Here is an 11,497-nt window from a genome sequence, read left to right on the forward strand (position 1 = left end):
TAGACTTTCGGGAACCCCGACCAATCTGGGTGGAATCCCCAAGGTCCTCTGAGACTTCCTTTTCTGGCCACACTCAATCTTCCAGACTTGACTAAGTTAACGAACGATCCAATCAGATATAATCTGGCTTGGCCTCCGGTCCCAACTAAACTTCCATCTGATATCCCAAAATTCGAAGGGAAGAGTGGGGAGGACCCAAGAAACCATGTAATCACATTCCATTTATGGTGCTCATCGAACTCCCTCATCGATGATTCGATTAGGTTGAGACTATTTGAACACACCTTAATTGGCAATGCGGCTAAGTGGTATATAGAGTTTCCAGGGGGCACCTTTACATATTTCATCGATTTGGCTAACATTTTCTTAAACCATTTTCAATTGCCTATCTGTTACGAAGCTGGAACTGAAATTCTAGCCAATTTTCATCAGGACACATCTATTCACATTTCTGATCATATTTAGGAATGGAGACGGAGAAAGAGGCTCATCAAAGCTAAAATTCCACCTAAATTCCGTCTCGAATGGTTTTAAAAATCATTACAACCAGAGATCTCCAAGGATGTTTCTATGTTCGGAGTTTATTTTGATGAGCAGGCTATCTTTCGTGCCCAGCAATTAGAACTGATATATTCTTAGTCTGGGACCCTTCAGAAGATATTTCCTATCGCTCCTATATCCATGGTTGATGTAGCCAAATCGAAGCTAGGCTCGCATGCTGATGGTATTATTGGATCGATTGACGCAAATGTGGTGAACCTTCTGAGCCAATTGCGACAGTTGTCTATACAAATTGCTTCTTCCAATCATGCTACACTGTCTACTACTCCACCTTCTCAACCTTCTTCTATAAACGTCGTTCAGGCTTCTAACCCCAAAGGAAATCAAAATTTTGATGGGAAGAAGAAGGGACGAGGTAAAAATAATAATCAAGATGGGAAGGGGAATGCGAATAAGCCCGGCAATAATGCTGGTGAGGGTGGAAAAGAGTCTAAGAAGAAAGTTAAGTTTCCATGCAAGCTATGCAGTGGAGACCATTTGACTCATCTCTACCCAAAAATTCAAGATACTCAGCTCTTGTTAGTGCAGCAAGGGTCTTCTAGCTCCCAAGCTATCTTAACTAACCCTTTCCCCCAAGGGCAGCAGTTGCTTGCTGGCGTGAATTCAAACCCTGGTACCTCTGCAGGGGGCAACTAGGAGGGGGAAAATTCCTCAAATGTTTTCATGATGGGTTCTCACATCAATGTGGCCACACGGTCATGTGATTATAGTGAAGCTGAAACATCCAAGGATAAATCTTTTCCCGGAACTGCGGATCCATTTCATATTGAGTGACCCTCTGTCGAGTCTATACCTCAGATACCGAAAGGTTCCACCAAACGTGCGGCAATCAACCCTAATGATAGGGTAGCACATAACTACTCCATTGTTGAGAATCTAGCTCAAAGTCTATGCGCTATGTCTGCTTTAGAGGTACTCCAGTCATGTCCAACAAAATGAAGTGCTTTGCTGTCAATGATAGGGGCAGTTGATCCAAATAATTCTTTAGTGCTCACTTTTGGCATGCTTAATGTCAAAAAGAGACTCCCTCATCATATGGATTTTCAAATAAAATCTACTTATTGGAAAACTAACATTTTTTGAATAGTTATAGATGAGGGAGCTTCCACGTGCGTAATGTCTATGTGATGTTGGAAGGCCACTGGAACGCTTTTGGCTATTCCTTCACCCACACCCTTGACAGCATTTGACGGGCATTCTCATAGGCCACACGGGATTATCCCGGCCTTTCCTATATGTGTTGGAGGGAAGGTCGTTAACATCAAAGTAGAAATCGTTGATGGCAACCTAGATTACAATCTCCTCTTAGGATGAAATTGGATTTATGAAATGGATGCTGTCGTTTTGACTCTATTTTGAGTCCTTTGTTTTTCTCATGAGGGGAAAACTGTTAAATTTGATCAATTGGATTATTCTCTAGTTGACCCCCATGCAAATTCAGATTCTACTATTCTATTGGTGGATAACCCCCATCAACCTATCGAGAATCTAGGAGTTGGGATGTATTCTTCATTGATGGGTACATTTGATCTTCCCACTCCTATAGCTATAATCAATGTCATTTCATCCTCCAAAGAGTCTTCACAGGAAGAGTTCTTGCGGACTCGTTATTTTTCAGACCCTTGCACCTTGCCTTCGCCTACAACCACATTAAATGAAGGACAAGTTGGTGGAATGGCATTCCCTATGTCTGCAGCAGCACTTAGATATCAGTTTATCGTTAAATCTGCAGATGACCATCCTACTCCTTTTTCAGAGGAGGAGTTAGATGGTGATGTGGCCCCAACTTGGACCCTTGGCTCTACTTCTGCTATGGATTGCTTAGATACGATTTTACCATCTAAGGAAGCAATCTTAGAAGTAATGATGGGTGTCGATCGACCTTAGGAAGATTTACACCATCATTCATATTTTCTTCCCCTATTGCGAGAAGTCGAGTCCAAGTTCTCCAATTTTCTTACTAGCGATGTTTGTACAGTTTCAAACCCTTTGGCTCCAGCACACATCCATGCCAAAGGTAATATGTCAGTCATTTCAAAAACTGTACCGATAAACATCTCTAGGAACCCTAATGTGGTAGAAAATGTCTTCATCAGAGCTGAGTGTTCCCCTGAAGAGATTCAAATTTACACCGACCTATTTAAAGAGTTTCAGAATGTATTTGCTTGCTCTTATGAAGAAATTCCTGGTATCAATCCATCCATCATTCAGCATGAGATCAAGACGTATGAAAATGCTAAGCTGATTCGTCAGAAGCTTCGGCCGATCAATCCTAGGAAAGCAGCAACTATTAAAGCTGAAGTAGGAAAGTTGCACAAGGTGGGTTTCATATACCCCATTCCTCTAACAGATTGGGTTTCTAATCTAGTCCCGGTTGATAAAAAACAAGGAATGATCCGTGTATGCATTGACTTTGGATATTTGAACAAAGCTTGTCCGAAAGATAATTACCCCACACCGTTTATTGATCAGATCATTGATGAATGTGCGAGTAATGATATTTTTTCCTTCATGGAAGGATTCTCCAATTATAATCAGATATATATCCGTCTAGAAGACCAGCATAAGACAACTTTCATATGTCCTTAGGATACCTTTGAATACAAAAAGATGTTTTTTGGACTTAAAAATGTTGCAGCCATATTTCAGCGGGCCATGTCATACGCTTTCCACGACATCAAGCATGTCATCGAAGCATACTTGGATGATTTAGCTGCCCGTTCTCAAAAGAGAATTGATCATCCTAGTCACCTTTGGTCGGTTTTTGAGATATGTTGATTTTACAAGATCCGGTTGAATCCAAATAAATGCGTTTTCGTGGTTACATATGGTCGGTTGTTAGGGTTCATTGTGTCAACTGAAGGGATTCGAGTTGATCTCTTCAAGGTGGAGGCAATAGTTCAGTTGCCTCCCCCATTTTCCATCTGACAACTTCAAAGTCTTCAGTGGAAGGCAATTTTCTTGAGACAGTTTATAGCAAACTATGCTGAGATAACTAAAGGGTTTATGTGTTTTCTCAGGAAAGGAGTTCCATTTTTATGGGACGACTTTGCACAATGATCTTTTGATGCCATGAAGCAGGCATTTATCTCTGCCCCACTTTTGAGTCCACTGGATTATGGTAGAGAATTCCTTTTATATCTTGCATCTACAAAATCAACCGTAGGTATGGTTCTGGTTCAGGAAGATGATGCTCTCACGGAGCATGTCATTTACTACTTGAGTCAAGGCTTGGTAGGCCCTGAACTATGCTATTCTCCGGTTGAGAAATTAGCCTTGGCAGTTGTCCACGCTGTCCAATGGCTTTGCCATTATATTCTACTACGCAAAACATTTGTCTTAGCAGGGATCAATCCTTTCCAATTTGTCCTCAGTAAGCGAGTGATTGGGGGCAAATACAATCGATGGATTGTTATTTTACAAAAATTTGATCTCGAATTCTTGTCAGCCAAGTCTAAGAAATCATTGGTTTTTGCAGAATTAATTTCCGAGCTGCCTTGTGGAGAAGATACTTTCTACGAGGAATTTTTTCCTGACGAACATTTGTTCCTCACCTCTTCAAAAGATCCCTGGTATGGAGATATTGTAATCTATCTCAAAACATCGAAGTTCCCTCATGCTGCCTCCAAGGATGAACGTCGAAAATTACGTTACCTAGCTAAGAACTATGTTATCATTGGTGATACATTATATTGCCGAGGGGTTGATTCAATCCTTAGGTGTTGTTTAACCTTAGAGGAAGTAGAGTCTATGCTTAATTATTGCCACAGTGGAGCTTGTTGTGATCATCTTTCAAGGCTTGCTATAGCGCAAAAAATCTTGCGTGCTACCTACTTTTGGCCTTCACTTTTCAAAGATTGTATTGAAGCCATCAAACGTTGCCACCCTTGTCAAGTCTATACTCGGAAGATACGCGCACATCCAACTACTTTTTTTCCTTTTATCACTGTCGGTCCTTTTACGAAGTGGAGTATTTACTTTACTACTTGTCATCCACCTTCAGCAGCGAATCACAAGTACATTATAGTGGCCGAAGACTAATTTACGAAGTGGGCTGAGGCCATGCCCACTTTTAAAAATGATAGTGAAACAATGGCATTGTTCCTCTTTAATCAAATTATTTCACAATTCGGTATCCCGAGAGAGATTGTCACTGACCATGGCCGTCATTTCCAGAACCAACTGATGTCTGAATTGGCTCTTAAATTGGGCTTCTGGTAGGAGCATTCGTCTCTGTATTATCCTCAGGCCAACGGCCAAGTAGAAGCTGTGAATAAGTCCCTCAAGACGATCCTGCAAAGGACAATTGATAAAAATCGCTCCAATTGGCATCTCATGTTGTATCCGACTCTCTGGGCGTACCGAACCTCGGTAAAGACTACCACCATTTTTACACCTTTTCAGTTAGTTTACGAACTCGAATCTGTCTTTCGTGTTGAATGCGAAATTCCATCTCTCAAGCTAACTGTTGAGCTCCTTCCAGAGACTTCTAGTCTCGAAGAGCACCTCCTTCATTTGGAACATCTCGATGAGCAGCATCGAGATGCCGCCACAATCAATGAGGCTCATAAGAAAAGGGTTAAAACTCAGTAGGATAGAGTTGTCTGTCCTCGAGTCTTTTCTGAAGGCGACCTTGTCTTGGTCTATGACCAAGATAAAGACGGCTTGGGGGTAGGCAAATTTAAGTCTATGTGGTATGGTCCCTTTATAGTGAAACAAGTTTTAGAAAAAGGGGCTTATGAATTTGTCAATTTTGAAGGGAACAAGTTGGTGGAGCCCTGAAATGGGCTCTACCTCAAAAAGTACTTTGCCTAGGTTACTGCCGAGCAATGGTTTCTTTGTATATTCTGTATTTTTCTACAGATCTTATCGGGAGTTTTTATGATATCGACACTTTTTGATTTGCCTTGGCAGCTATTGATGGATGACTTGGTCTATTTCGGATTCGCCGATGGTGCTAGTCGACACACTCGAAACCTCGCTTCTGCAACTTGGGTGATTTATGATCCAAATGGTCAGTTGATGGTATCAAGGGGAGTATGTATTGGTCCTGTGTCAAATAATATGGCCTCTGTGTTAGCTTTCATTATTGGTTGGTTCAGAGGGTTTCTATCGTGCGCTAGCTACATCTTGTGTATGCTTGAAACGTGCTTCGATCGGGTTACTACATCTTTTTTCATCTGATTCCTTCCACATTATAGGCCTATGGGTTACACTCGCGCTTGATTGATGAAGGATGCCTTAATGCCTTCCTTCTAGAGGATCTTTCCCCGTCAACTACGACTCATTTCTCTAGGGAAAAAGTCTAGAGTCTATTTGGCAATACCTTGGGGTTTGTAGTCATCAGTGGCAGATCCTTCACTATCGATAGTGGGAAACCATCATTGTCTCCTGATTGATTGATTCTTATAGGTGTTTGAATTCAACTCATCTATTCGCACTTGTTAGATTGTACTGGGTACCTTGACTCTCATTATCATTATCGGTGAGTAGTCTCACGTTTGTTAAGGATATACATCAATGACCGGTAATCAAATGATTTCTCACATGGTCGACTTTAGATCATCTATTCCCATTATGTAGAAATATACCACAGTGGTTGGTGAAGACCTCGAATTGCATCAACATTATTTGGTTCACTTGTTAGTTGCTCCCGTTTCTGTTAGTTGATACCATTCCACATTATATGTTGCGGTCCTTCACTTCGACATCCTATATGCTAGCATCTGAGTTGTGATGTAGTACCATCTTATTCCATCATGTTCATTTGGTACTATTAGGATTAGTTTCTAACATCAGTGATCAGCTTCATCTTTCAACTTCATTGATCACCTTCTTATATGTGATATTTAGACATGTACTTGTTCGATCATGATCCGATGATCTATTATGTACTTTCAGTTCTTTATACTTGTATACATAGTGGATCCACTTATACTTGATATGCAGACAAGCTTTACTTTCTCTAAGCATGGGTATGTCCGCCTCAGACATTTGTTTCTTTCTGATCTTCTTTTACTGGCTTGGCAGGCTGAAATCTGGTGAAGTTCGTCTCAATTTTTGACAAGTTTCCTTTCCATATACTTAATACATTTCGGCCATCATGTTCCCCTTCTAACCTCATATATTAGGGAGAATCTGTTATAGCTCCAAATATCACCTTATATATTTTTGATTCTTGGTTTATGGCCTAAGGCAACCCCTCCTTCTAGACTTGGTCCAAATATTTTAAAAACAATGTTTTACTCCCTGTACATGACTTTGCCCTGTATTAAATGCGTGTACACACGGGTCAGTATATACCCAACCTGTGTATATGTCTTAAAACACTTAAAAAAAATAAATTTCCTTAATTATGGGCAGAGATCACGGGTTTTACCTGTTGAATACCTATTAGTGCCCGTGGCCCAACTGTTCCCAATTGTTTCCCAACTAAGAAACTACTTTGGGAGAAGTATAAAAAGACTTCAATGGGAAGGCCTTAAGGAGGAGAGAAAATAGAGAATTACTCCGCTGAGATTATCCCCTAATCAATTCTAAAGATCCCTGTGCTTCAAGCACTTCCCCAAGTTCAGGAAACCCTTGTTTCCTTGAGAGTTGATATCCTTTCACTGGTGGGAGATATCCTTTTGTTGGTTATGGAAGGAGCCTTTTGAAGACCGGGACTGGATGGACCTGGAGGACGGTTCCACTTGGAGCCAGAAGAGGAAGACTTAGGAGAACTCTTTCTATGTTTTATTTTAGTTATCTGCAATAAAAGAAACATTGTCTTGTTCCTGATATCAACTTTGTTCATGCATCTGATGTTGTTGTTATGGTTTATGTATGAATGACTATTTCAATGTATAACTAACCATCTACTTATATGTTATAAAGTTGATTTCACTATAATGCTTTATCTATATGCTGTTGTGTTTCTTTGAATTGGTTTTTTTTACAGGTCCAAAGATCGTGAGGAGTTGCAGAGGGTTTGAACCCTGGCTAGAACTACCCAAACGAAGGACTCCCGGGTATGTACATCCTCGCATAGTTTTCTCGTTTAAGAATTTTTCTTGAGTTATATGCTTGTTTCTTGCTGTAGATCACTCCTTTTCTGCTAGGGTTCTGACCCAAAGCCCTAGGGGACTTTATCCCTAAATAATGAATCTAATGGTAGAAGGAATAAAGGAAAACCTTGTCCCATTTATATCCAACATCAATCATGCTCTCCTTATCAAAGTTATTCACTATTAAGAACATTGGTCAAGTAGCAAGCTTGAAGAATGAGCTAAGGACCACAAATATGACTAGAGAAGATACAGTGGCCTCCTTCTTTCTGAAGATAGCAAGAATCAGAGATGAGATTTTGGGCATTGATGAAATTGTTCCAAACAAAGAACTTGTGATTACTACTCTATTAGGATTTCCACCTACTCTAGGTGCATTTGTTGCAGGTCTTAACAGTTGGAAGGAAGCTCCCACTTTTGAAGAACTATGGAATGTCTGCAGTCAAGAAGAAATAAGGATCTCATTTGTTTCCAATCTTGAAGGAGTTTCAAATTCCTACACTGCTCATCACAAAGGAAACTTCAAGAAATCGAAAGGACCAAAGAGGAAGGTAGACATGTCCAAAGTAGAATGCTATGAATGTCATAATAAAGGTCACTACACGAGTGACTCCCCCAACAATCCATGAAACAAGAAGAGATAAAAAGAGCAAGCCAATTTTGCTGAAGAAGAAGACCTAAAGAAAGCCAAACCCGAAGAATCTGACATAAGGCACTTACACTATTAAGTCCTTTGCTTGTAGTCTTAGACATCTTATTTTATATTTTTGATGTTTTAGAATTTATAGGTTCTTAACATGTTTTTGGAAATTTTTTTTTTTTTTTTTTATAAGTTTATAGGTATCCCTCAAGCTTTGGAGGGAGCCCCCAACATCTCCCAAAGATAAGTATCTAATTTCATTTCAGTTTGTGATTTCATCCACTTATTTAAGTTTTGATTATATTAAATACTAATCACCATTCTCCCTCTATTGTCTTGATTAGAAAAATATCTTCTATATCCTCAAGGAGTATGGAAGAGAGCCACGAAGGTATGCCTTAAACTACAAAACATTGATTTCTTTATAATAAATGTTTATACATTTGAAAATATATTACTAACATTGTTATGTCTATCTATATTGAATCATAATTATGTTGGCATTATGATGCATGTGTTTTACTTGATGGCAACCCAATTGTAGAAGAACAACTCACCTATAGCTAAGAGGAGATATCAAATGTGATGGGAGATTGATGCACGTGTTGTACTTGATGGGCACCCACTCATAGAAGAACATCCCACTTATATAATTAGATGAATCTACATAAGAGATATTAGAGGTGACATAATAACATGAGATGCAAGACACCTCAAAGGAATCAAGATGACAGATCATAGTGAGACAAGTCAGCTTTTCCATCAAGTCCAAAGGGGGAGATTGTTGGCATTATGATGCATGTGTTGTACTTGATGGCAACCCACTCATAGAAGATCAACTCACAAATGACAGATCATAATGCGGTAGGACAAAGGCTTGATGTTCGATCTCTCAGAATGGTAGAAAATTGAGATTCCTGCAGGTTCGCAGGTGCACCGTTGGAAAGGTGCGAACTCCGCAGGGTCACCGTTCAGAAAGAGTGGATAGGTTCGCATCTGTTCCGAACAAAAGGCGTAGTTCCCTAGTACACACACTTTAATGCAGATAAAAATGCTCACACGTGCGAGATCTTATGGTGATCCATGGTATTTAGTCCGACGCTTTTGAACCTATGGTTTTGGTCTGTGGTTTTTCTTCTAAAAGTATTGATCCCTGGTTTTGGATCCCTAGTATTCGATCTCTATGGTTTTGGTCCATGGTTTGAGAAAGGCCATGACTATAAAAGGGAAGGAGATCATTTGGCCTTTACACAGATGTGTGTTGAATATTTAAAGAAGAGTAAGATCTGAAATTCTGGTGATCGGTTGGTGAGTGATAACTAGATCTAAATCAAGGAGAAATCTCAGTATAATAGTCAAATCAACTGATGGGTCGAGATATCATTGGCGCATAATCAGATCTGTAGATCTAATAGTCTAGGGTATGCTTGAAGTCTGAAAAATTGTCTATACCCAGAGAACCGCAGTCCAGACGCGGCAGCAGGTGCGGAGAACCACAGATCAGAAGGTTGCGTAGGTGCGGAGGTGCGCAAGTGATTAGCAGCAACAGGTGCGGGGGTGCACAGGAAAGCTGCAGCAACAGGTGCGGGGGTGCGAAGGAAAGCCACAGCAACAGGTGCGGGGGTGCTCAGGAAAGCCACAGTAGCAGGTGCGGAGGTGCGCAAGCGATCTGCAACAACAGGTGTGGAGGTGTGCAGGAAATCCACAACAGAAGGTGTAGACGAGCGCAGGCAAGACACGGAGAAAGTGCGGATACCCGTAGGCTTCCTATTGGTGAAGTTGCGGACTTCTCATAAAATATGTTTTAGTTGATTTTATTACTGTTGTGTTCAGGGTTCTGAATTAATGTCTAGTTACTGGTACTATGTTCTGATAACAACATTTTGAGAAGTGATTGATTGATTATGTTTAGCTTCAGTATTGATAATGGATCAGGTTCATAATGACTTATCCTTATGTGATCAGATGAACTAGATCTGGTTGCTAACACACATATTATCCTTGTATATGTAATGATCTAGTGATTGGGTTATTCAGAAGATTGCTTGATTATGTGCTTTAATGATATTGATGGGTCTAGTATGAAAATTGGATGAAATGTGGCCTTCAGTTTATGATGATGTGTTCCATGAGTATCCAGTCTAAAAATGTATGAAACGTGGTACCCGAAGGAGAGAAAATTGTAGGCCGGTGCCTACGTACTAGTATCTCAGCTAGTACAAGAGCAAAGGGGGTGGTAGCTCCCTTCCAGTAGCAATTGGAAACGAGTAAATATTGGAGCATTTCTGCAGGTAGCAGCCTACGTACTAGTAAATGGATTGGCTAGTACAAGAGCTAAGGTTGTTGTAGCTCCCTTGCAGGAGAGTCTAGAGAATGAGAGAAGGTTGTAGCCTTCTGCAGGTAGAAGCCTGTGTACTGGTATAAGACTACACCAGTACAGAACCATTGTAAAAGACGTTTCTTATTAAAAAGAAGATTGAGACGACTTGTAGCATGTGGTTTTCACCCACATTGGGTTTCCACCTTACATCATGGTGTTCATGTGTGCTTCTTGTGTGTGATGATCTGTTCTATTTTACTGCTCCTGTTTACTGTTCATATGGTTAATAATGTTCTGATGCACTCAGTAAGGATCAACTAACTGAATCATAAGTTTACTATATGAATCTTAATATGGAAATGAAAAAGTTACATTGATGTGATAATACTGATTCACCCCTCCCCCCTCAGTATTATTTCCAACAATTGGTATCAGAGCAGGTCCTTTGGTAGAAGCTTGATCGCTTGAAGGAGATCTGTGGAACAATGGGCAAGAAGCTTAAGAAGAAAGCACCTAAGAAGAAGAAGACATCTCAGAAGAACTATGACAGTGGGAGTATCGATTGGGGAATATGTGGAAGAAGCACTTCAGATTCAGAATCACTTCAAAATGAAGTTGAACTATCAGGTATGAATTTGTTATCCTCTGGTGATACAGGTATCTATCCATTTGGAGATGATGAAAGTGATAGCAAAACAACTGAATTTTCTCTTATGGGTGAGAAAGAAAGACATCAAATAGAGGCAGAATTTAAAAGGCTTACAGACAAAATTAGAGATCAACAAGACCTATTGAACAAAAGGGAATGTGCCTTCAAAGAAGAAGCTACCAAACTAAAATCTCAACTAGAGGAAGGAAACAAGGTAAGGAAGTTATTCAAGGACAAGGAAGATCAATGTCAAAAGTTGCAGGATGAAGTGACATCATTAA

This window comes from Pinus tabuliformis, chromosome X, assembly GCF_031772625.1.
Source record: "Pinus tabuliformis cultivar Carrire ecotype Pingquan chromosome X, CPIR1, whole genome shotgun sequence".
In the NCBI taxonomy this organism is placed as follows: Eukaryota; Viridiplantae; Streptophyta; class Pinopsida; order Pinales; family Pinaceae; genus Pinus; species Pinus tabuliformis.